We start from the raw sequence: 26,881 nt of genomic DNA on the forward strand, positions 1-26,881 counted from the left end.
CACTCAAAGTTTAGTGTAAATAAAACTATTTGTATCAAACCTCTCACTGTCTAACTAGAGGTCATGTGAATTTTATTTTAGGTAGGGAGTGCAGTTAATGCAATGTAAGGTGCACTTATCTCCAAACAATTTTCTACTTTGTGTGAGAATAAGACCATGATTTTTTTTTAACTTAAAAGCATCAAGAGGCAAAAGGAAACACCTCGCCCTAAAACTGAAATTATTTCACTTGCAAAGGAAAACCAATGCAGAGCCTTTCCTGCATATATTATCAAACCAAGGGACGACTTTGACAGTAAGCGAAGCAGCTAGATCGCATTCTTCCACAATTAAATCCTAGTAATGTGAAAAAGTATGTCAGGAAATCTACCAATGATCCAACAGCAAGTTGAGACTTGGAAACAATAAGAATTGCAGAGTACTCACCTGTATCGGGTTAGCTATAATTATGTAGATAAAATTATTAGTTGTTTTTGTTTTGTTTTCATTTAGTAACCATTTACTCAATTCAGTTCAATACACTGAGCAACGGAGAACTCAATTCTCGGGAGTCATTTTCATTCACAGCATTTTGAATGGCTTAAACTTTTCTGCATTGCAAAAGACCATGGCAATAATATTGTGCCTGTGAACTGGTAAGACGTGGCTCCTGTTCTCAGGACATTTGTGGTCTGTGGGGGTAGGGGATGGTGGGGGAGATAAGGATATTTAAGTCCGGCTGAGACCGAAGCTGTGAGGGCACAAAGGTGAGTAAGTGCCTTTTATTTCACCCAGAGCAGTCAGGAAGGCTTCGCAGAGTCTGTGTGAGTAGAACTTACGATGGCAGAGAGTAAACTAGGGGCTTTCCGAGTATAGCCACAAGATGGTGAAATCTATCTCATCGTAACGTTTTAGAGTAGTAAAGCATACCGTGTGTGTGATGCACGCACACTTATGTTTCCTGTGTGTTCACCGACAAATGTGGTGCACGCGTGTGTGGAGGCCGGAGGGTCTGACACTGGCTAATTGTTGCTAGGCAGGCTGGTGGATCTACCTGTCTTCACGTGCTGCCATTACAAACACATGTTCCTACCCCCAGGATTTTGTCAGCATGGGTTCTGAAGATTGAACTAAGTTCACAGTGCTTGCAAGGCAACCCCTCCCCCCCTTTTCTTACCAACCGACCCAATCTCACTGTTTCAGCAGTGCTAAGGATTTAACCTGGAGCCTCCCACAGGCTCACAAGGACTCTATTGCTGAGCACATTCTCAGCCCAGCATGGACTCTCGGCAGGGAATGATTAGAAATGAATCTACCTGGGATGAAAGATTGAGAGCTAGAAACTGGATCTGAGGATGTTAGTCTGAAGGCCAGGAAGCCTTGATGAAGATATGACCAACACAGGGCATTGACAGTATGGATGGATAGGAGGTGGAAAATGTCTTTTGATGGTTTGTTGGTTTGTTTTTAATTTTAAGTGGAAATGTTTCGTGACTTGGTTTCGTGACCTGGTTTGATCATGACCCTTTTCTATGCCTGAAATGACCTCTGAGGTCCTTTCTCCTCACCTTTCAAAACTCAGGACTAACTAGCTATATGCACATGTCTTTGATAAGCTTGTAAATAGGAATTTATGGCCAAACAAAGCTGAAGTATGTAATTTGGTGCTAGGTTCACCATGTTTATTGAAAAAAATTATTATAACATAAAAGAAACTATTACTAATATAAAGAAAGCCTTATTTAAATAATTGCGGCTTTACCCTTTTTGTGCATGTGTCTTTGTTTCTTGCTTTATTTTCTAACGAGGTCTCACTGTGTAGCCCAGGCTGGCCAGACTGAGGCCCTCCCGCCTCAGCACCACCACACCTAGGGGTCCGTGTCTGGAGAAAATCAATGCTCAGCTGGTACGTGTGCTATGTGGAAAGCTGTACTGGTTACAGATATCCACAGAACATTTTTTTTTATTATTATTATCTTATGCGAAAATGAACAAATGGCTTCCGACTGAAAGCCAATCCATGAGTGAAGAGGTCCAGCTACAAGGGTCAGCCCTAGTGTTCGCTGGGCCCAGCCACAGGTTGGTCTGTAAATAGTGAACTGGAAGCAGACAGTTGGCGGTGAGTCTGTGAAAAGACAACGACAACAAAACTGTCAAGCCTCGGGACTTAGCTATAATCTAAAGAGTAAACAGAGACTTCTTTGCTGTCCCTTATACTGACCAATCTCTTTAGGAAGGATTTTTTTTTTCCTAAAGGAGGGTAGAATGTTGCTATTGTCCTTTGCTGTTTCAAGTTGAAGTTTAGTTGACTTTTTTTTTTTCCATTTGGGTTCTGCAGAACAGAAGAGTGGTGGAAAGTGGTGGGATGCTCTGGCTAAAGAAGGGAGGATGGGGGTGGTGGTGAGGGGTGAGGGGGGCTTCCGGAGGGGCCTCCCTAAATAGTGAGAAGAGGTCACCCCACCTGTGGCTCTCAAGGCTTTCCCCTTTGCACACGAGCAAGAATGTTCCAATGTTCTATGTTGTCAGGGCAATACAAGCGGAGCAAGTCACCTATAACTTCACCTCATTTTCAGTCACTCAGAAAAAAACCCTCTGAGGTGCAAAGCACAAATTCCCGACCTCATGAGCCAGAAACAAGAGACAGGGATGCTCTGAGGATGAGGGTCCAGATCATTCACTGTTGGAACACTGACAAGGGATTTTTTGTGTCCCAGCCAAGGGAAGTGAAAAGGCCTGTGAAATCTTGGGCTTATTAGAATGTTTGATGAAGATATTGTTCAGAAAAATTAGGCTTGAGAAATGAAAATAAACCCGAGCGAGGTGGAGTGGCACAAGCCTTTAAGCCCAGCACTCAGGGAGGCAGAGACAGGAGGATTGCTGTGAGTTTGAGGCTAGCCTGGTCTACAAAGCAAGTCGGGGATGCCAAGGCCACACAGAGAAACCCTGTCTTAAAAAAAAAAAAAAAAAAAAAAAAGAGAAGAAGTTAAAATAATGTGCTGGGGCTTGGAACATGGCTCTTTCGTGAAGAGCGTTTCCACCTCTTGGAGGGGACAGAGTTGGTTCCCAGGACTCTAGTCCTAGCTCACAGCTGCCTGAAACCCCAGCCATGCGAGCTCTGACAGCCTCTTCTGGACTCCTCTGAAGCCTGCACCCGTGTATGGGCAGGACAAGGACTTGGACTTAATAGCAAGGACAGAGAGTTTGAGAGAGCCTGTAGGAACAGAGTCAAGGGAGCTAGCGGGGCCTGCCACTGTTCCTTGCTGGGTGGTGTGAACTGAGAGCCAAAACAGCAAATGAGGCCCAGGATCATGAGGTCCCTAAAAGCGATCTTTTGTTCTTGAGACAAAGGGAAACTAGCACCTTGCTTTCCCCTTTGTCCCCTAGGAGTTTCGAAGCTTGGTGGCAAATGCATGTCCTTAAATCTTTAAGTGCCATTCAATCATCAGGGATTTTCCACCAGGCCTTAGAAAAATGTAGATTACACTGTAAAAAAATAATGCTTTTCAGTCTATAAAAAGTTCTTTTATACTGAGGAAATTTCTTTATGATGTTTAACTTTGGTTCAGGTCCTGATTCCGAGAAGTGAAATTTGGTGGAGTGGGAAGAAAAAACAACCCGGAGAAAAGAAAGGCCCACGATGGCCGTTCAGAACACAATCAGACCTTGTTTACTCGACATGGACTTCAAAAAAAAAAAAAAAACGCAAGTGATTAAGAAAATACTTTGAGAACCTAATAATAGGCCCCTGAAACCTGAGAGCCACCTCTCGTCTTTCTAACTCCCGGGGACATGCTTAATAAGAATGTATGTTTTTAATACACTGATTCTTAGCAACGACGTAGTTTTTAATTAGCACAAAACTCGAAGAACGCGTTGCCCATCATTGTCACCACTTACAGCGCCCAGTGACTTGTACTGACAGATTCGTTTACCTAGCGTACCGCGGCACCTGTAATTTAGTTTAATGCTGGGTCGCTGTGCTCTCCCCCTCTCTGTCTCTGTCTCTCTCTCTCCTGTGTGTGTGTGTGTGTGTGTTTAAAGTTCCTCTTAGCAGTTGTTTCACAGGGATTCTAAGAAGTAATTAAAACTTGCATCCATTTTGAGAATTAACAGTCTTCCTTTCAGTCAGACGCGGTATTCTTCACACACATGCGGGCGAGAAGCGCTTCGCCCTCTAGGATGTGATTTAACATGTTCTAAAACATGCTCGCTAAAGGTACAGGAGTTTAGCTTACAGCTGTGGTAAGGATGATACTGTGTGTGTTGTGCGTGTGCATGTAAACAATGTGTGGGCCAGTGCCTGTGCATGCATGTGGAAGCCGGGGGTGGTCATCACCTGTCCTCCTCTACCGCACTACCTTGCTCTGAGACAGGGTCTCTCTCTGAATCGGGAACCCAGCAGTTTGGCTAGATCTGCCGGCCATGTCACCCTTCCTCTGCCTCCCTATTCTGGCTGTGCTTACAGGTGCCACCACGACTGGCTTTTCACCTTTTCACCGAGGTGCTAAGGATCTGAACTCAGCTCCCCAGGCCTGCAGAGCAAGCACTTCACCAACTGAGTTACCGGCCCCGCCCCGCATAAAAGTCATCTTCCTTTTGAGCAAGATCAATAAAAATAAAATCACGGGGCTTGAAATAAGCCTGTGAGACTCAGTTAGATGGTTGTTTCGTAACATCATCCCAGTGACCTGATCACTCTTTCTCAGTTTTAGTTTTCCTAATTCCACATGTTGAAACATACAGGGTTCTGACCAAGGGAATCATGTCTTGGCAAAAGGGTCTAGTTCTTCTTGCATGACTGAATTGCCCAAAAGGAGGACGTCCAAGAAAGAATGTGAGCTAGGCCCTACCAGATCAATCTCAATCAAAATCATCTTGTCTGTACAGGTGTTGTAGCAAGACGTTTTGGATGAAAAAGGATGTAGAGAGAGAGAGAGAGTGAGAGAGAGGGGGGCAATCTCACTCTATAACTTTATAAAACTATTCTCTCTCTGGGCTAACCGTCAGTAGAAGTGTGGCTTTATTCAGTGGCTCCACACTGCAGACGGACAGAAACAAGTTTTTGTTTGTTTGTTTGTTTGCTTGTTTGTTTATAATTGTCACTACTTAAATCGTTAATATCTGGACTATTTTGTTTGTCTGAATGTCGAATCAGTACAAACCTTAGCTGTCATATTAAAATGGCTAATTCCATCCTTTGGTATTCGAAAGCACAACATACATAATCCTTTATCTCTCACAGGGCTATTGGCTTTTTGGCCTTTGGCTGGCTGATGTATACAGTATCTACAGTTATTGCATGCAAGTGTTCTCAACTGACTCCCAAGGTCTTTGATCAAACGAGCTAAACTTGATTTTCCAGATTGCTGAGGAGACAAGGCCTACAACTATCAGCTTTTCAAGTCCTGGCAAGTAATGGAGACCCCTTGCTCCCTCCACTGGCTTTATCAGAATCAAAGGTAAACAAGGGGAGGCCTTTCTCATTCGAATATGTAGCATCAGGATCTTGCCTCAACTTTCACAGTTGTAGCAGCACAAGAAAAACAACAGTTGAAGTAAGAAAAAGGTTCCCGTGGAGGTAGATGCCAAGCTAAATAACGACACCCAAACCAAAACCATGCTTCACTGAAACTAAGCTTTAGTCAATTCAGCCTACGGAAAACAAAGCTTTTTTTGTGATTTCAAAAGTGAACATTGTGCTTTGCTCTGGCAGTCATTGCTGTGTTTTTGAATGATCCGATTATGCACAAATCCCCGGCCTCTGGGCCTTTCAGCACCTCATCTCGGGAGTGATTTGAAAACATGACTGAAGTTTTCTGCATATAGTGCTTGCAAGGTTCTTTCTCTTAATCTTTTAAAGCATAGCCTTCAAGTGACAATGTTTTGACATACATGGCTGTTCTCTCCTCCTTTTCCTCTTACAGTCTGAAATGTTTACAGGAGACAGAGGACTGTATTTCCTTGTCCCTGGAAACTCATTTTTCACCAACCCCCATCTTTTCTTGCTTTGCTCTTGTTTTCTTTCTGTCGCTCTAACCTTTAAGTCACACTTACTAGGAGTGTGTCTGCAGTCACCGTCTCTGCAATTTGGGCAACCTGTGCTGGCAAGGTGACCCGGGAAACCCGGAGATTTTGTTCTGTTTTCATACTTAATTTTTAATTGAGCAGTGACTTATGGGCTTGGTGAGTACGTAGACGATTAAGCTATCAGAGAGTAAACGGTCCCGCTTTGAGAATCTGTGAGTGGGGGGAGAAGGTAGAAGCAGGCAATGATTTCCCCAGGCCCCCTTTTCCTTGGAGGGAAGAATACACTGCACAAGGCAATAGAACTTGATACATCTTGTGCCAGAGCCCAGCACAATTTCTAATTGCTCGACTATTTTTTTTTTCTTCTAAAATTGGAAGGATAGCCCTATGTTTGGCTACATTCCTAAGTTGGCTGTTGCATTCTGCATTTTCAGAGTTTCCAAGGATGCTAAGAAGGGAGCTTTCCTAGTAATGGGAACAGGGACAGTCTCTGACATAAACTCAGTGGCTGGCTCTTTGATCACCTCCCCCTGATGGGGGGGGGGCAGTCTTACCAAGCCACAGAGGGAGACAATGCAGCCAGTCCTGATGAGACCTGATAGGCTAGGGCCAGACAGAAGGAGAGGAGGACCTCTCCTATCAGTGGACTTGGGGAGAGGCATGGGAGGAGATGAAGGAGGAAGGTGGGGGAATGGGAGGGAATAAGGGAGGAGGCTACAGCTGGGATACAAAGTGAATATACTGTAATTTATTTTAAAAATAAATTAATTAAAAAAGAAGGGAGCTTTGCTTACCTCTCTCAAGGCTTTGCCTGGCAGCTCTTGCTTCGTACTACACACTGAGTTGGTTGGTGCCTGAATCCTGCATGAAGACAATGGGAATGTGAGAAACAAGCATGTTGAAGCCACAAGTGCCCTCCCTACTTGATAGATGCCAAAAATTACAAACAGATTCTCTAGAGACTAGCATAGTCCTCAGGTATAACCGCGCATTCATCCAATGCTAGGAGAGGCTAATTCCATAAGCCATCATGAGACTTCCTTGAAAGCCATCAGCGTTAAGATCAAACTTGAAGAAAAACAGACAATTCTATTAAACTTCATGTAAAACTGTCGATCTTGTTGTTTATTGCATTTATATTTGTACATACATGTAGTCCCCCACCACGTGCATGTGTCTGTGCCTGTGTGTGTGTGTTTGTATCTAGCTGCACTCTGTTGTTTTCTCCTATTGCTCTGATAGCGTCTCAGTTTCCTTGTCCTTAAGTCTCACTCTAGATGTTCTAGCTAGATAATCTTGCTTACTCATGCAGTTTCAACTCCCTGTTCTATGGTGGTTATTCTCAAGTCAAAATCTGGAGGCAATACTGCCCCCAGGGCTTCAGCGTCGTTTATCCGACTGCATCTGCGATCAGGTACATCTCAGACACCTCACACTGAAGCTGCACAACAGGGTCATGAGATTCACACTTGTCACTGATCTGCGACCTGTGACTTGCTGTGTGAATATCATCTTTTTACCACATCGCTTAAGAAGCCGTATACCTAAAAGCATGCCCGACTCCACCTCCTTCCCTGTCTAGTTAAAGCAGGGCTATAGAGTCTCTCTCACCCCCTCCTCCTTCTCCTCGCTCTCTCCTTCTATTTCTTCCTCTCTCTCTCTCTCTCTCTCTCTCTCTCTCTCTCTCTCTCTCTCTCTCTCTCCTCTCCAGATCTGTTGCTCTCATTGCATGAGCTTTGGATACGGGCCATACAACTTAGTAGATAGGAGCGCTCCCTCCTGCCTCCTGTCTTGTCTTCAGCATTGGAGAGTGAATGTTCTGGGCTATGAGTCAACTCTCCACTCTCCTCCAAGCTATTCATGGCTTCCCCCTGTTCTCAGGATAAAATCTAAACTCTTGAGTATTGCTTACAAAGCCTGTATCTTCTTGGGTTCTTTTCTTCTCCCTCCAACATTTCTGTTTCAGCTACTGAGTATCTTTTAGGTCTTTCAAATTCTCTTTTACCTCAGGAGGTAAATTGGAGGGATAGCCTTATGTTTGGCTTGCAGCTTTTGTGTGGTTGTGATTGCTAATACCTTTTACCTGGCGTGCCTGCAAATCTTCATTAAATGGGGCTGCTTTCTAAGGAAGGCTTTGAGTTTGTCAACCCAGTGACAATGCCTCCCATTACCCCTTGCAATTCCACACCACAACATTTATTTCCGTGGGTCTGATTGTCCTTTGAGGAGTTTCTATTTTCATTCTCCCATAAACCATAACTCCTTCAATGACAGTGACTTGATAGTTACTTCATCATATATAAATGCTTTAGCAGAAACACACACATGCACACCAAAAGAGATAGGTCCATCCTAGCCGAGCCTGACTTAATGAATGAGACAAATAATATCTCTCTCTCTCTCTCTTTTTTCTTCCGTATCTCCAAATGTATTTCTGGCAAAATCATGCTTGATCAAATAGGAAGAGATCGTGAAAATACTGGGGCTTGAAGGATTCTCACAGATCACCTTTATTTTATGTGTGAAATTACCAGGCTGCAGAGAGAGAAAGTCACCTCATCATCCTTCCATAAAAGAGTCCCATAACCCTTGCCTTAGCCTCTTTCTTCAAGGTTCTTAAGTTTGATCACTTTGATGTGTATGAAATAGTAATCCATTTTGAGAATGTGTTCGTTTTCATTTCAATTTCTTTAGATGACTGCTGGGTCGGACATATTTTTTAATACTTAACATCTATTTGACATTCATCTTTATTCAGATAACACTATAATCTATAAAATTTATGAACTTCATTGGATCATCTGCTTCTCTCTTATATGTTTAGGAATTTCTTACATGTTGTATATATTAATTATTAGTCATTTATATAACTTGTAACTTTCCTTTAAGTTTTTCTTTTTGTCAACCCAGTGTATACAGACACAGCCGTCCTTGAGGAAAACTCTCATGTGTAAGGAAGTATTTAAGAGGATATTTCTTGGGAGTGCTGCTTGTAAAAGTACACAATTGGAAGTGCGTAGATATATGTTTGTCTACTCAAGTTTGCCTAATCCTGAATGAGTCAGTAAATTATGGTATGTTCACAAAATGGAAATAAGAACATAAATGAACTAACTGGTTCTTCGTGTTCTCTACAGAGCTGGCGCCAGAAACTAGTGTGCTGAGTAGAATAGATAAAATAATACACACAGCATTTGATGTCGTCAAATTTTAATTTCTGTTTATGAGTAAGTACATATGAGATAGAAGTGGAAGAAACGGGGTCTGAAGGGTGCACTAAGCAGTTATGACTGTGTACTGCTCTAGAGGTTCAGAGTTCAGGGCCCAACACAACTATCTGTTATCCATTTCCAGGGAATCAGGTGCCTCTGGCATCCTTGGACACTTACACTCACATGTATATACGCTACCATCAAACACACACACACATAATCTTTAAAAATCAAAACCAAAAACCTCCAAAGAACACGAGTGGAACAACATCCTTTCTCCCTAGGGAAGAACACAGGCTAAAGATAGGGTGCTTGACGGGGTCTGTGAAGTTCTCCTCCTTAAAAGAGATTTGTGGAAAATGGAGAGACATTAGCAGATGGTAAGTCTGAGCTATGGGCAAATGAATGCCCGTGATATTATTCTGTATTGTTTATGTATGTTTGATTTTTTTCCTAATTAAAGAAAAGATGAAAACCCATCAACTGAGGCGTAGCAGAACTTTCTTCCAGTCAACTAACAGAATATGTACATTTTTGACATGTATTACACATGGGATGCATTTGAGTAACTCATAGAAGAAGTGGCGGTTCTAGCAACAAAGGAAAGTTTTAGTGTAAAGGAAGGACAGAGGTAAAAGTAGAAGAGTGAAAGAGAAGCTATGAAGGGAATAGAGAGTTGGAGAAGGAAGAGTAGTTATAAAATATCTCACTGGCTAGCTTGCCTTGGGAGGTGTTGGAGGGAGAAACATATCATTGGAAGCCATAATATTTGATTATTTATAAACCATTTATATTAACCTAAAAAAATCACGTAGGCCAACATATTCTTCATGTTAGTCATAAGACAAAAGAGGTCCAAAAAAAAAAAAAAAAAAAAAAAACCCTGAAAGATAAGTCTGGACATTTTATATGAAAATATCCGTATCCATCTATTCCAGTGAATATACTTGAACTGGAAAACTTTTTAGTTGATATGATATCTAGCTCAAGTATGGCTATAAGTTTTAGACAGATGGTTACAAAGACTACATAAGTTTCGATTAGGAAGTAAGGATATTGTTGTGACTACAGAAACGTTACAATGCAGACTTAGGGGTATTCTACAGGGAACACCTATGAAATGGCTGTAATTATGGAGTCTCTCAAAGAGAGACACTAGAATTAAATTGCTGCTACCTCCCACTTGTGCCTGGGGGGCATCTTGCTTGCTGGCTGATCAATATCATTCTGGTTACATCTGTCTTTTATGGCTCTAATAAAGACTATCTCATTAGGTGGCCCAGGGCCAAGAGATAACTATGAAGATCTTCCATGAAGTTCTTACAAAAGGTAGTCTCAGGTCTCCACCACTAAAGTGAGTCACTGTAATTTTCCTCTGGGGCTTTCTTTTAGTTATAGGCCGTACAGCAGGTCTGGAACGTACCATAATGTCACATCTTTGCATTGCCAACACTGACAGAGATCGCAGTGGGGAATGACCTTTATAAAGATAAAGGAGGCAGCTGACTGAGGCATGAAGCGCATTCGTTTTCCTACCCCATGGGGCCTCACATTCCCCTAGCATGGGGCAAGGTCTGCAGATGCTGGCAGGCTTGCTATCTCCTTTGACCTGGGAAGAGGGTCTTCAGAAGGTAGCATCATACATGCTTTCCCTCCAGCATATCAGTACCACAATGAATTTCCTAGACCAGCTAGTTACATCTTCAAAAGGAGTAGAGAGTGTTGTCCTCATAAGTGACATATAAGATCGGTGAGTTTCAGCTGTCTATGAAGAGGCTACAGCCAATTAACATAAGTAAATAAGTAAATAAATTAGAGATTCAAACTTTTGTTGGTCACCTTGCATTGTGGCATGATCAGGTGATATCATACCTTCTAAAACACTTATGCTTTCCTTTGTAATACTTAACAAGATTTTAATCAGATTGGTATTTGTTTGATTTTCTGAAAAACTTGTAAATCTCTTGAGAGAAGGAACTACATCTCGATTTATAATTTGCTCAGAGCCTTGCCAGGAATCTAGTTTACATTATTACGTTCAACACTCATTTGTTGACTGTGTTGTTAAGGGGGTGAATGAATGAGTGAGTGAAATGAGTATAAGAACAAAAGGAGTGAATGAAGAATGAGTGAATTCAAGGAGGCCACACGAAGGGTATGTGGGCTATTGGTCAGAAACCATTGGAAAACAATATAGAGCAAGCTCTGTAGAGATGGGGCCTTTCAGGAAGAGCAATGACTAATGGCATGGTGCTGTGACGACTGTGCTTCCTCGTCTACTGTGTGATTTCAGGTAGCTCAGGTCCTCATGCTGAGTCACTGTTATACCCCTTTATACAATGAAAACAGGGACGATGAAACTGAGTTTTGACATAGGGACTAAATAAAATAGTTTGTATAAACTTTCCCCAAAAGTCTTCTTTTGGGGGGAGCATTATATGAAACAACACTTGACTATATTTATGAGAGAAAATGAGTATGTCAGTGGTGTCATTGATGGAATTTCAAGAAAAGTAGCAATGGTAGAACTGTAAATAACATGGTGGAAAGGACTTATTGTCCAAATCACTGTCAAGAGATGGAGCATGGAGCAGGTATGCCTGAGGCCCGGGAAGAAGTGAGCTAAGAGTGAGACCTGTCTTGGCATATTACCCCAGCTTCTCAGCCACCATGTTTTCCTGTGTAAACTGAGAGGGGTGGAATGACACCTTCTTCTTCTTCTTCTCCTTCTTCTTCTTCTTCTTCTTCTTCTTCTTCTTCTTCTTCTTCTTCTTCTTCTTCTTCTTCTTCATTTTGTGGCTTGATCACACCTGAGTGACTCTGCAGTGACACTCCTCAAACTCCAAGACCAGTACTACCTAGAAAAAGATCTTGAAGGCATCTCTTTCCACATGAACACAGTCAGTACAAGCCTCTCAGGATTGCGACTCTGGTAGCCAACATTTCGACACAATTTCTGTTTTGTCGTTGGTACTGGCTCTGGTAGCTTACGTGAACTGCTGTCGAGATGAGTCAGGATGGAGAGCCTTGCATGGCTCCCCTTTACCTATAACCATGTGCTCTAGGCCACCGACCCTAAACAGCGTCACTTCTGCTGTGCTGTGATAGTGCAGTTCTGCTCTATGAGATTCCCGGAATGTTGGAAGTAGAAAAAACATCTCTCACACAGAATTTTGTCGTCTGTTTGACCGTACTCTCTTTCCCTTGCAACCTCATAGCTATATAGATATGACATAAAATAATTTTGTACTTTGCTTGGGGTTGAAGGATCGAGATCTGAATTTTATGGTCGCCATCTCTGATGTTTTCTTTAAAACTATAATTCCCTTTGTGGTTCAGAATAAACCAAGAGCTCTTTTTTTTTTTTTTCTTAGTATGCACCGAGTAAAGAAGTAGTCATAATCAGGCCTGATTTTGTATTATTGTTTCTGTGGTAAAGTGCTGTAAGTATTTTTTTTTAAATACAATCTTCTGTTTGCTTCCTTTTATGTAAATTGGATGTATATGTAAGTAGTATGGAGGTTTTCTTCCTTTTTTTTGAATACATAATGGTTTTATTTTTTAATTAACTATTTTTTTTTTTTTTAGTTTCTAGAAGAAATAAGCAATCCAATAGTTTCTCCCATTAAGTTCACATTGTTTTATAGTTTGGTACGGCTGCACAATGGTAGCTTATTAACTGGAGTCTGTTTACATCATGTCTCGCCAAGTTGCCTGCTTCTGTGGGGTTTGACAAAGGTATGTCCAATGTCCACTATTAAAATCATATACAAAAGTTTCACTGTCCTACAGGTTTGTATGTCACCTTTTTATGGTTTCCTTCTTCTCCCAGGCCCGTCATTGGAGTGATCTTACAGAAACTGGGATCATACACATTAGTTTAATAAGTAGAACCAATTGTAGTAATTTTCATTCTATTATTTTCATTATTTCAAACTATGCCTTTGGAAAATACGTTGTTAAATAAAGACTGTTTAATTACTCAAAAGTTATCAGTTAAACATTTTTTTGTGGCTGTAGGGCATGAATGTTGTATGTGTGTTTTATGTAAGGTGGAGTCAGACATGTTTCTCCCAGTGTCTGTACCTGAGCCTGTGACATCTGACACCCGGCACTATCCCTCTCTGCCTTATGCCCTTGGGACAGCCTCTCACTGAACCGAGATTAGGCTGGTTATCAGCAGCCACATGCTCCAGTGAGCTTCTGTCTCTCCCTGACACAGTGCTCCGGTTGCAGGCACATGCACTCATATCTGCTGTCTTACATGGCTGCTGGATCCAAACTCAGGGTTTCATGTTTGTACAGCAAGAGCTCTTACCCACTAAGCCATCTCTCCAGCCCTTTACTTTTCTTTAAAGACAGCATGCTTCAGCCTCTCCAGTGTAGCTGGAACGAGAGGTGTGTGTTACATTGCTGATTGTTTTCATCGTTCACACTTCTAATTGCTTTCATTGTCTATTTGTGTCTTTAATATTGGAACCCTCCTTCAGCCCTAAAAAAGGTACATGTCTAGAGTAAGAACAAATATTCACAATTTTTTTTTTGTATTGTACAGTATTCTTGGAGATGGAGGCGTCAGACTGCCAGCGAAGGCTCATGTGAGTTCAACTCATAACATCAGAATAAGCACTCCCCCTGTTAGCTGCGCGAGCTTCAGCAGAGGCAGGAGCAGCATTGAGCCTTCACTGAGTTCCTCGAGGTGTGTGACACTGGCCTAAGATATCAGGAAGGTTTGGCTGAGGATCGTTTTGGGGATCTCGGGGTCTTTATCCAGAGCTTTTCTTGACTCCTGGAGAGGTGCTGGGGTTAGTTGTGATTCATTCAGGCTTAGACCCCTGGAGTGGTCTCCCCTTGCCCTGACATAGTTCGGGGGCCTAAGCACACAAAAACGGTAGAAGAAGCCTCTCTCCACTCTTGACCAAAGGAATGGAAACTTCCAGATACTGTGGTTTCCTAAAATAGAGTTTGCGTAATTTGTATGAATATCACCTTTTCTAAATTTTATGAACTCCATCGTTTTCTTTAAAGAGTGTGACACTTATTTTTCTCTTATTAGCTAAGAAAAATAGAGTTTGTTGAATACATTATGAAGGCTACTCTTCTAATTAATGAAAAGTCTTGGCTGAGTTTAAAAACAAGTAACTCTTTTCATAACCAAGTTACTTTTAGAGGCTTCTATAAATTATTACCTTCCTTTTCATAAGAGGTGTCTTATGACTAAAGGCTGAGACAGCCTCCATCATGCTCTTTAACAATGACTCCTATGTTTCTTTTGGTAAACTCATAATGTTAATTACACTCTGTAACAGATGGAGCGCCTTCCATCCAGGACCTCAGTGCACCTTGCAAATGTCATAAATCTTCAAAGCCCTTCCATAATGGAGGTAAGTATCTATAGTCACAGTTTTATAGGCAAAGAAGCACAAAGCAGGCAAGTGTTTTTTTTTTTTCTTTCGTTCTTTTCTTCTTCTTCTTTTTTTTTTAAGTGGAATATGCTTTGGTCAAAGATTTAGTCATCATTAAGAAAGTAATGAAAACCCATGAATACTTACTAAAATGATCACTGAGTGAGATGTCTTTTTGGCAAGATTTGCTTTTCCTGTCAGGGAACACCTGAAAATTATTATTTGAAAAGTAACAGACTAATAAATCAAAAAGTTATGTGCTGATAATCATCTTTCACAATGATTAGCGTGGAAAATGGCTACTGGACTATCATAGTGATATGGCAAACTTTGAAAAGAGAAATGGCCAAACATATTCATCATCATCATTACAACAAGAACAAGTACTACTATTGTTATTTTTTCTCTCTCTCATGGTGTCCATGTAGGGAGAATATATAGTGGTCAAAAAACAACTTTGTGAGTTCAGTTCTCCTTTCTCCTTTACATGGTATATGAATTACTTTTGTGTTACTGTGATAAGAACCCATGACCAAAAGCAACTTCAGAAAGATGAAGGTTTGTTTTAGCTTAAAGACTTACCGAGATGAAGTTCATTGTGATTGGGAAGGTATGGCAACTGTTAGAAAAAGCATGGTGACAGTAACAGGTAGCAGGCTGGTCACATTTTCATCCACTCACAGGAAACAAAGAGAACAGGAAGTCAAGGGAGGCCGCAAGCTCCCAAAGCCTTCCTCTAACAAGGCTAGACCTTCCAGAGTTTCCATACTCTCCTCAAACAGCAGCAGCAGCAGCCAGGGACCAAGTGTCAAAACATAACATTTCAGAGGACATTTCCTATTTAAACCACAGCATGTTGGTTTCAAAGGCTGCCCAGATGTTGATGGGCTTGCATCATCGGGCCAGGTGCCTTTACTCACAGAACCATCTCATTGGTCCCCAAACATTTCTCCACTTAATTTTTGCCAAAATGCCAAGAAAGTGATCCCCAAACATTTTCATAACCTGATACCAAAGCACTGAAACTTAGAGCCAAGAGTCCAGGGATTATTTAGTCAAGTGTTCTCATAATTTAGACAAGAAATTTGAGATTGGGAAAGGTTAATAGGTAAGCTTGCATGAAATCATTCAGCTTTTAAAACCTTAATTTCTCTGTCTTCCCTTCTGATTCGAAAGGGCTTAGTCATTCCGTTGGCTGGTGGCATTGATAAGTGAAATACAGACTCCTGACCCTCATCAATCTATCTTTTCAAAGAACTGCATTTAAAAAAGTTCCATCCTAACTATCACAAATCCTAAGATGTGGGCATTTGAGGAGTTGGCTATTGTTATGCCTTTCTTTAATTGAGGAAGGACCTGAAATTCATGGAGTATAAGGGCCCTTATGGCTAGTTACCAGCACAGAGAAGCCTGGACTCTTCATTCCACCTTTCTTCCACAGATCTGAAGTGTTCCTGTGTTTACTAGGATCCCAACAACCACAACCACCAACACAATCTTACACTGACTTTTCTGAAGTATGCTTTTGTTAAAGACAAATTAGAAGAAGACAAGGTAACATCAAGGAAATAAAACAAAATAAATCCAAACAAAACCTCCTGGGAATGTAATTAGGTAAACAGTAATTTAAAATTTACCTGTTTCTTTGACATGTTCTGAACTTGAAGGCCTGATAATGGTTTGATAACTTACAGGGACCACAAGGAATAGCAACATTATAAAGTGCTTACTGCTGTTTCAGAGCTCAAGACATCCTCATCAGAGTTTTAGGAGTATGCATTTTGTTTATGATTAAAATTGTCATCTGGTTATAGTGGCTAGTCCTAGATATTCAGGGGGCTGAGACAGGAGGATTGCTCTAGTCAAGAGTTGGACAAAAATTGGTAGAGTGAGATACTGTCTCAAAACAAAGGAACGAAGGGCAATAGGGAGAGAGGGAGAATGAGAGAGAGGGAGAGAGGGGAGAAGAAGGGAGGGAGAGAAGGAAGGAGGGACAGGAAGGAGGAAGGCCATAAAGTTTGGTAATCCTCACTAAACAAGAATAATTAATGAAAAAAAATACACTGATTTTCTAAAAAACCATCGCTGATAACCTAGAGCTTATAGAATTTCCATGAATTTTGGGTGCATCAACTCATTCTCTTACCATCTAATTAAAAAGGATGCTTGAATCCATTTTCAAGAAAGTTGTTCCTGTATTTTATATTCCCTTCCTTTTTTTTTTTTTTTTTTGGAAGTTGGCGCAATAATATTCACTTTGGATCACCTGGTCTACTTTAATAATGACAAAATGGAACTATATTAAATAAATCTTGTTACATGACACCTTCCAACTGTCGGGTGTTTAATGACAGTGGTGACTCATATGACAGTTCTTTGGGTGTCACTGGATGTTAGTAAACATATTTTCTTATTACGGAGATGCTGAAGGGAAGGGCTTAGGTTGGGCTGGGAGTGGGCAGGGGCCTGGCCAGAGACTTTTCTTGCCTTTCAGTCATCAAGTTGTCAAATACTCCTGGTAGGCCCTTAACTTCAATGGTGGAGTGGACCTGGTCAGATTGTGCGGGGCCCTAACTAAAAAAAAAACCCTCTAGACTTGCCTACTGTTGTAACATCTGTCCCGCTGGCTCAACATCTCCTAGCTTTGCTCGGATGAGCTCCAGAACACTAATGGTTCCTTGCCACTATTTGTAAAGGAAATTAACCATGCAGCTCCCCATTGCCCTGTTTATCTCTGTGCGTACTGGGGTCTTTGAAAGGCTGCGCTGTGGAATTTGTACTGTGAGTTGAATATTAATAGGATAAAGAAGAAACAAGTTTCTCTTTTACTCTAGGGCCTCAATCTGGCAGCACAAGCAAGAAAGGCAGCTCACGTGTGTAGACCTAGATGCCCTGGGCCTGCACTGGGTTTCCTGTTAATACCTCATGGTAACTCAGAGATTACTTTATGACAGTTCAGATTTAAGTAAAGTGTGAAAGAAGCCAGAGTCTCTTGAGTTGCATGCTTTGCTTTGCTACAACTACTCCATTTTAGCCTTTTTTGTGCCTTCTCTTTGAAGTGACGGTAAGGTTAGCAGTGGCATTTAGCACAAGAAAAAGATTAAAGCTCCTTAAAGAGATACTTTGACATGCTTTTTAAAAATTCCCGAATCTGCTAAGTACAGATGTGTGTTTTGTAGCCTTTTCTGCTGACTCCCTCTAGCTTTCCTGGCCTTGTCCAGGCTCTTAGCTTCCATGCAAACCAGGCAAAGGGTCTATAGGCAAGTGTCCTAGGACAGTATGTAAGTGGCCCTTAACAAGAGAAGGCTGAGGTGAGTAGGCTCACATTGTGAAACTTCTTTTTGTTCTTTCCCTAAGTTGATTGATAGGTAAATTCAGACGTAGCTCTTTCATCAGTGACTAGTGCCGTTTGCACTCTTGTCTTTTCTCTCGCAAGGAATACCAAAGTGTCTGACAGCGCTGGGATAGAGTCCTTCTGAGATCTTTGCAAATTAAGTGGATGACTTGAATGAGGAGCCTCCTTTGTTAGAGAAATAGGAATGTCAATATGAAGTACAGATCTATCAACATCAGCGGTCTACCTGGTAACTGAAGGTGTGACCTCTGCATTTTGAGTTCTGGTGGGTCAACACAGGGCAAGGGGCAACCACTGTGGGCCACACGCATGGCTACCTAAAAATCATCATATAAATGAGAAAGGAGGACAACGGTGACACTGTATTAATTCCACTCCACCTTTGAAATTATAACTATTTGGAATTATGTTTTTCTGCTAGCTGTGATGGTGGACTATTGAAGACAACCCAGCACTTGTGAGTAAAAGACAGGTAGATAAATGTGAGTTTGAGGGAAGTGTAGTGTACATAACAGATTTTCAGACAGGCTGAACTCTGAGTAAGATCTTATCTCCGAAAGACAAGGGGCTGGAGAAAGAGAGTTCAGCCAATGAAGTGCTTGTTCTCTAAGCACCATGACCTAAGTTTGGTCCTCAGAAGTTGTGTTAAAACCTTCTGAGAAAACCTAGATATGGGGGCATCTGTTTATAATCCCAGAATGCCATACCTAGTTTGTAAGCCAAAGAGAGATCTATTACAAAAAACAAAGTAGGCAATGTCTATGGAGAAATGATACCCAGGGTTCCCCCTTTCCTCCCAATTACATGTTTTTTTTTTCTATATACTGTATTGTATAGCTAGAAAAAAATGTACAAGATGCAGTGTTATTACAATGAATGCTCAGCTATGGGTATGGGGTCAGTAATTAGTGTTATAAAGGAATTGTGATTAAATTCATTTCCACCAACAAATAATATGTAAACTTCATTTGCCAAAGATCCTGAAATGATTGCAGTTTCTAAAAGCAGTTTTGTGGTGCTATTAACTGCGTTTCTTTCATGTGTAAATCACTGTCCCTGGTCCCAAAAGGAATAAAAAACTTGAGTCCCAGGGAAAATGTGCAATGCTGGGCACGAATGCAGGATGTCTACTCACACAGGAAGATGGCCTGCTAGTGGCAGCAACCAACCGGCTGCCTTTCTGTACTTTACTCCCAATTGTTCTCATTTCTCTACCCCCCCATATCTGTAGGAATAATATTATAGAACACTTCTATTTACTCTTTCATTGTCATTCTTTAGCAGCCTTGAGACTGGGTCGATAACCATGATTATCATGATTCCCATTAATAGATGCATAGACTGGAGGTTACTAACAAGCTAAGAAGGCTGTTCAAGGACAAGCAAACGCAAGGGTCAGATGTGTGTCTCTTGTCAGCCCTGTTATTTTTCTTTTCACTGAGTGCCTTGCTTGAAGAAAGGATATTTGATTATTTTGATGAAAAAAACTATAAAACATTGTATTGTAATACCATTACAAAGGAGGAAAAAAAAAACACATCCCAGTCGCTCAGTTTCACTGTCTACATAGTTGGTGGTACAGATCTAGCGCCTTCAGATGTGGTTATGCCACATCAGTAGCTCTATGTCCAGTAAATGTGATGGTTTTATCAACTGTATGAATGCTTTATGAAGAGAATTTTTGCCCCTTCCTTATCACACATTCCCGGATTTCCCCCTTCTCTTCGTTGTCTCTGGTTTTGTAGGATAGGCTTTGATTGCTGAAATCCATTTCTAACTCACTTATATTTTTATATTTTTACTCATCAGCAGTAAGCACCGAATACTGCTTAGAATCTATGGGCCGTACGACCGTGCAGAAGGAAGAGGGTAAATGATTGCTTTCCTCGGGTGGAGGGACACAGTATCAATGACACAGGTGACGGCAGATGCTCTGCTTGTATGCTCTTCCTCTTTTCCTTTGAGGCTCTTGGCGGCTATCCTGAGTCTTTTTGCGTCTAGTAGCATACTGGCAATTGAAAGCCTAAGTAAACCTTGGCCTCACAAATGTCTCATTTAGTGGTGTTCTGATTCTATAAGTGCTGGAAGGAATAAAGGGACAAGAAAGGGCGGACAGAAAAGAGAATTCCTTCAGAATTGTTCCATCCCTTTGAAGATCAGAAAGTGCTCTAGACATTTTACCTGAATCAAGTTATTTATTCCATCCAGCATCCTCCACAAACCAAACCAAAACAGAACAATTTGTCCACCTCAAAGAGCCAGTAAGTGGGAGAGTCAGAATTCATGTTTTTTTTTTTTTTGTTCCCTTTGTATCACCCTGACTCTCAACAGTGTGGCATGAAGCATCAGTAAGGACCAGGAAGAAGGAAGAAAAGAGGAAACAAAGGTCACTAACAGAGAATTAGAGACAGCCAGGCACTGCCATGATGAAGAACTAGAGAAAAATCCAGAAATCCCCGATCCTAGTAATAACTTTCCCTTATGTGGTTAATTTTGTTTGATCTCTCTGGCTTCCCTCTTCTAACCTGTTAGGTGGCTAAAATTATTCTAGACAAACCTCACTCAAATTGTGTTATGACAACGCTTTTTGAAATGGATTAAAAATAAAGCACAATTACTTTTAAACTAAATGCTATATTAACTCTAATATATGGCAAAATAGATTTTATCAGTTATTCTCAACAATTGTTCGTATAGCACCTGTATTTAACTTCAGTCAACCATATAGAGACACAAAATGAGCAATATTATTCTCCATAGATTCTGTTCAAATACTATTGAGTTAACTGTAGAAGTATCTAAGGTTATCATGCACATTATACACACAATAGAGTGTTATATAATGCACATTATATAAAATATCTATTTGGACCTGATGGAATCTCTTTCTAACAGCTGATATACTGGTATCTAATGTCTCCCAGGACAGTAGTGGAGGAGGCGGAGCTAGGATGGGTGGAGTGCGTGGTAAATACACAGTCAGAACAAAGAGCTCCCCCTACTGATTGCAAGGCCTCTTCCCACCACACCCTCAGAGGCCACAACCTGTATACTTTGGAAAACACATGTTATCATTACCCCGACTGCCATGGCTACACATGCATGCCAACCCCAAAACCCGTACCACATACATGCTTTTGCATCTAACGGTCTCAATCCCAACTCCATCGGTGGCCGTTAAAAGCAGAGTTCAAGCCTGAACCATAAAGGTTAGGGCCCGAATCTTTCATTTTCCTATTGTGTGGGAAATTCGGTAATATTCCAAAGTCTTCAGTTCTCCATGTATGAGCAAGGGCTTTAATAACTTCTGTGTCATTGGATGATTACGAAGATTTGTCGAGTCAATGTGTGTAAAGAATTTACACAAAATGCTTGGCATGCAGTGAGTAAATGTAAAATGCACATTCAAAAGGAAGAAGTGTGCAAGGCAGTTGAGGGTCACAAAAAATGTATATAGTTTTCACAGAACCCTTAAAGTGGCCACGTTAGTAGTCAACTATAGAAGACACCAATGCCTGTGCTTCTGGGCACTGGGTGGCTCAGCTTCTTGGTATGTGACCTACAATGATGACCTATGATCTAAAGGCACTCAAAATATGGGGTGAGCTCGTGTGTGGAGGAATAATAATGTGGCATTTGAACAAAACCAAGTTTAATCTTTTCCTCATGGTAGCTCTTATCTTGGTTCCTGAATCATTGCCTTTCCAATCCCTTAGGTTCATCTAATCATTGCTACAAGAATTTTCAGGAAAAAATTGCGATTATGACTACAGGTTATGATCATCCTAAGACGTTTCTCTTTTTATTTTACTTGTTATTTTAAGGGCCCTTCCCAAGCAAAATTTCTCATTTTAAGGTTCTGTTTCAACATGATTACTAAAATCACTCGCTGAACTCCTGATACAAAGGTGTGCATGACAGTGATAATCCATACCTGGAGCTATTCCTGGCAGTGCTCACCATCCGGAAAGGCTATTGAAAACCGTCCTGATGCTGAGCATGGCATTCAGCTGGCTTACCCTGCTGGAGCAATGACTTGAGGAGTGTTGGAAGAATTCTGAAGTTGAGTTGAAGGTGAGACACCTTTTCTTGGGTTGACTGATGATTCGTATCTGAGAAAATTAAATAGCCCAAACCTAAAGAAAGGCAAGTTCTGAAAAGCAGTAAGTTCAAGCTGGACTTGAACAAGAGACAGAGCCACGAAGGGACAGACAGCACGCTGCTTCATATTCTTCCTAAAGTGAATATATAACACAACATCTTCTCAATTTCATGACCTAGGAGGCAAGGTATCATTTGATCTTTCCATATTTTACACAGGATTTACAAAGTACATCATGCAACTTGGGAGAAACAAAGATAATGAAAATGCTGGGAAGTAAAAAGTTAAAGGATTGTGGGAAACGTAACTGGAGGAATAAAACAATTATGGATAATTGAGGTTTTCCCAATCCTATGGAATGTTATTTGTTGAAGAACTAAGTAATTGGTCTTTGTTTCCATAGAGATCAGAAATAGAAATGGCCTGAAGTTCTTATAAGAAATCTTATACTTACATACCAGAAAGAGCGTCTTCATTAACTGGAGAAGTTACCAATTGTGAGTTTTTGCTCCAGGAAATCTGTAAAAACTGAAGAAATAAGCCTTGCGTAATCTGATGTGGTGTTGGGTTGGAGCAGAAGGCTTAACTGGGATTCTCTTAGGTCTCATCTGGTACTTACATTCCATGATTGCGTAAATAAGAATCTGTCCACAAAGCAGGAAAAGGAGCAGACAGCAAACCAGGCACAGTCCACTTGGCAATGCAGTCACTGGTCATGAGTAAAGTTCACCACGTGCTTTCCTGTGAGCTCCAATGCATAGCTACTCTGGTGAGTGCCTTGGAAGGCTGGTCAGGCACTCAGTTTCAGTAAGCCTTACCAAGAGGTCAACTCAGCAAAGACCCGTGAGGGGTTTGTGATTATTCTGATTGCATGTGTATACTCTTCTAAGCATAATACACCGCATAATAAATAAATGCATTGGGTGAATGTCAGAAATGGGCACAGTCTAGTGAGTTGGGGGTATTTTTTCTGATGGTTGATATTAAAGTGAAGCTAAAAGCTTCCATAATTTCATGGGAAAGATGATAATGGATCTCTCAGTAATTTCAAACCCGTATCTTCATTTTAAAGGATTTATTATTTTTAAATTATGTATATGTGTTTATGTGTTGGGGGTGCTTATCAGAGGTGTTGGGTCCTCCAGAGCTGGAGTTACAGGCAGTTTTGAACCATTAGATGCAAGAGCTGAGACTCAGTCTCAGGTCCTCTGAAAGTGCTGGGCACTTTCTTAACCACAGGGTCATCACACCAGTCCCAAGATTTGTATTTTTAAAAATTAACATTCTGTTACAGTTTGATTCTGAAATATCCCCCACAGGTTGACATATTTGACCTATCCAATACTAGGCAATGGTATTGCTCTGGGAGACCATAGAACATTTGGGGACGTGGTGACTAGCTAGCTGACACAGGCCACTGGGCCAGGCCTTGCGGCTCTATCTGCATCTCATTCCTCACTGAGTTCTGTGCTTCCTAATCTACCAAGATGCAAGGAGCTGCTGCCACAAGAATCCAGCATCACTGATGGAGCTATCCAGACACCAAGCCTTCCCCATCATGATGTACTGTGTGCTAGAAGCGGTGAGCCAAATAAACTCTCTTGAGTTACTTCCGTTAGGTGCCCTGTGACAATGACAAACGTTCCCTCCTTTGTCATTGTCACTAATTCGCTTAGTGTCAGAATTAGATGGTGCTCGCATAACGCATAGGATTGCATCTACACATGGTGAATGGAGAGTTTGGGAACAATTGAGAATTCAGTGGACTCTGAGAAGGAAAACCAGGATGAGAGCCTAGAACGTGATGGTGCTTTTGTAACTCGGTATCTGGAATCTCAAACATTTGCTTCTTCTCTTGACACGGGAGAAAGTAAGTCTCTTCTGTAGCAAAAGCCATCAACTCTGGAGCCAAAATAGGCAGATGGGGGGCGGTAGGGAATGATCAGGACCAGTTTGTTAAGACTCCTTTGTTAGAAGGGTGTCTCATGCCCTTAAAGATAAATCAGTCCTTGTGTTCCGATTCACATTCCTCACAAAGCAACCTGCAGATAGCGATTTCCTTTCCATACTGCTTAATGATAGGTTCGCCCGCTAAAACTTCCAGCCTCCTCAACGGTTGACTTTCTCATTATAATTGGCTGATAGCTCAGTCCCTGTGAACTGGTACCATGCAAACCGTCTTGAGTGATGGATTGCAGTGATGGCACATCGTACTGGGGTTCTTCTTCTTGTGTATTATTTGCATGGTGAATGTGAACAAGTAGAGATTTACTGAGTAGCTTCCTTTCTCTCTCTTTCTTCCTCATGAAAGCTGAAACAAAATATGATTTCAAAAAAGTTTAAATGTGTTTTCTTTGTTTCGTGCACACTCATTTGGAGATCTGAAGGCAACTTGTGAGAGTTGGTTCTCTCTTTCTCTCATGTGGGTCCCAGGAATGGATTCAGGCCTACAGGCTTGTTGGCAAGTCCCTACCCGATGAGACATCTCAGTAGCCTCCAAAAACAATTTTAAATATACTTATTCAATTCATTATTTTCCCCTAGTTTCTCACGGACAAGAGTCACTGCTTTGGATGGCAGACATGAGAATAATGGGTCAGTGCTTGGGGGAAGGAGGTAATGAGTGACCCTGAAGCCATATAGCAAGGGTAATTTTCATAGGAGAACAGTAGTGGGATTGATGACTCACTAGTTCAAAAGCCACATTTATCAGACACATTGTACGTCAGTCGCGTTGAGATGTAATAACCCTTGTACTCACTTGAACGCACATTAGCTGTTTCCTGCTATGCTTTCCAGTACCCCAATTCGATGGCTTTGTCTAAATGACTGGAAACTATACCATAAAACTCTATGGATATAGTTGTATTGGTTTTAGGTAGGGATGGATTTCCTGATTCCTGTCCCAGCTCTGGCGAATTTCTCTACCACACTACCTCTAGCTGTGACCTTATCAGATTTCACAAGCTGAACAAGCTTTGTCTGGGGCCGTTTGTGAGTGGCAGTGGTCCAAGGAAAACCAGGTGCTACAGGAAGTGGAATTGATGATTCAGTCAGGTGCATTCTTTGTCATGATTCAGGCTGACCCACTCACTGATCATCGTGAGTGGGCATTCTGCTTTCAGGGGTGCTCATGAATAACATGTATGGTGAAGGCCTTAATCATTTGTGCTGACAGAGAGCTTTCATGGAGATTTGCTCTATCTTATGTTGTCAGAATTGCAACAGACAGGATCAGTTCTGTTGTAGCAATAAATGCTAAACATTTTAGGTATGCTCTATGCTCCACTTCCTATCTTTGGTCAGCGCGGCAGCATGGGATGGGTTACTGAGCACCCAGCATTTTACTTCAGAGCTAAATTAAAATTTGGCTGTAAATATACCCTTTTAATTTGTTGATTTTTTGGATATTAAAGTAATGGATGGATATATTTGTGTTTTTCTATCTGCTATCTCTATCTATCAATCTATGAAACAATGGTTTATTTCATCTGTTTATGTGTTTCCTGAAGTTTTCAAAAAAAAATGACTATCAGACAGAAGCAACAGCAAAATAGATTAAATACTAAACAGATTAAAAACTGAAACAAGAAATAAATACTACCAGGAAAGAAAGGCAGAATGGGAGCCGAGATTAAAACTGAAACAGATTAAAAACTGAAACAAGAAATAAATACTACCAGGAAAGAAAGGCAGAATGGGAGTCAAGTACTTGACTGTACTTGATAAAGATTTGTATGTTATAAGTGTGCTAATATATAAACATAATAATAAAAAAGTATCTTTCCTGATTCAGAAGAGGAAGCATAATAGTTAAGCTCTTGTTTTTTGCCATGACCCAGATATAGATTTGTTTCAAGCCTATGCTATCTTAGGTAAATTGCTAGAAAGGGGTAAGGGAGGGAGGGAGTGGAGGGAAGGAGGGAGGGAGAAAGAGTGAAATGGACAGTAGGCTGGCATGTACCTTCTAAAGACTACTCATATTAAGGAAGATAGCTTACACAGCATGCTCAGTATGACACCTGGCACATAATAAGGTTGATCAAATGCTACCTACTTCCGCAATAAAAAGTATAATTATTCTGTTAATTCCTGGATATCTAAGGTAGACTAGTAAGAGGTTTCACAACGGTTTGAAAACTGCGGGGCTTTTTGGTGTTCAGAGGAGGCTTAAATCTCCCTGTCCATGGAGCAGATTTTATCATTCCCACCCATTTCTTCCCAGCCTGCAAGACAGGATGCCCCAAGGAGACCCCCATCTACCTTCATGGCTTTTGCCAAGGTGTAGTAGTCCCCCAGGCCCTGTTTACCCTTGCTACATTCAGTTTTCCTAGGGTGATATGCATGTATCCTAAAGACTTTCATGGTCACACTGGGATGAAATGACGCTGTTGGTTCCCAGAAGTAGTGTGAGTGTGTAGGAAATGTTCTGGCTTGATATCGCTCTGTCGTGTTTGGGAAAGTTGTTGTCTTTGCTTTGCCTCTCTGCCCAGAACCTGGAGAAAACAAAATCTTCCCAAGGCTTTGACAAAGACCTTGTACAACCTGCTGGGCTCCTCACTCAACTCCTGGTCTGTTCTTCCTGGTGTGAGCATCTCCAGATTCCCCGCCACAGGCACAGACACCCACTTGTCAGGGTGAGACTTTGATCCCACAGTGTAAGTGGCATCTTAATGATTGCTCAGGGCAAGATCCCCAATTGTTTCGATTGTTCTGGAGTTCAGAAAACAAATATCTACCAAAGATACAAACAAAGAGATAGGTGTGAGTTTCAGGAAGGGAGGGGGGCACTTTGGTCCTT

The 26,881-nt window shown here is 41.3% G+C and overlaps 1 long non-coding RNA gene across 3 annotated transcripts; it reads right to left on the reverse strand.

Annotated features, from left to right (window-relative positions):
* Positions 1 to 1,736: 1,736 nt before the first annotated feature.
* LOC110561964 (uncharacterized) lies at positions 1,737 to 22,774 on the reverse strand. 3 transcript variants are annotated; one of them, XR_009594285.1, is made up of 7 exons: positions 22,700 to 22,774; positions 22,539 to 22,608; positions 21,913 to 22,090; positions 14,771 to 14,817; positions 13,537 to 13,604; positions 6,801 to 6,867; positions 1,737 to 2,104 (listed from the first exon to the last, which is right to left on the reverse strand). It is a non-coding gene; the product is annotated as an uncharacterized LOC110561964 (long non-coding RNA). The 3 variants fall into 3 exon arrangements; XR_009594283.1 differs by lacking the exon at positions 22,700 to 22,774 and having other exon boundaries at positions 22,539 to 22,680; XR_009594284.1 differs by lacking the exon at positions 22,700 to 22,774 and having other exon boundaries at positions 14,771 to 14,831; positions 22,539 to 22,680.
* Positions 22,775 to 26,881: the final 4,107 nt, after the last annotated feature.

Source organism: Meriones unguiculatus, chromosome 9 (genome assembly GCF_030254825.1).
Source record: "Meriones unguiculatus strain TT.TT164.6M chromosome 9, Bangor_MerUng_6.1, whole genome shotgun sequence".
Taxonomy (NCBI): Eukaryota; Metazoa; Chordata; class Mammalia; order Rodentia; family Muridae; genus Meriones; species Meriones unguiculatus.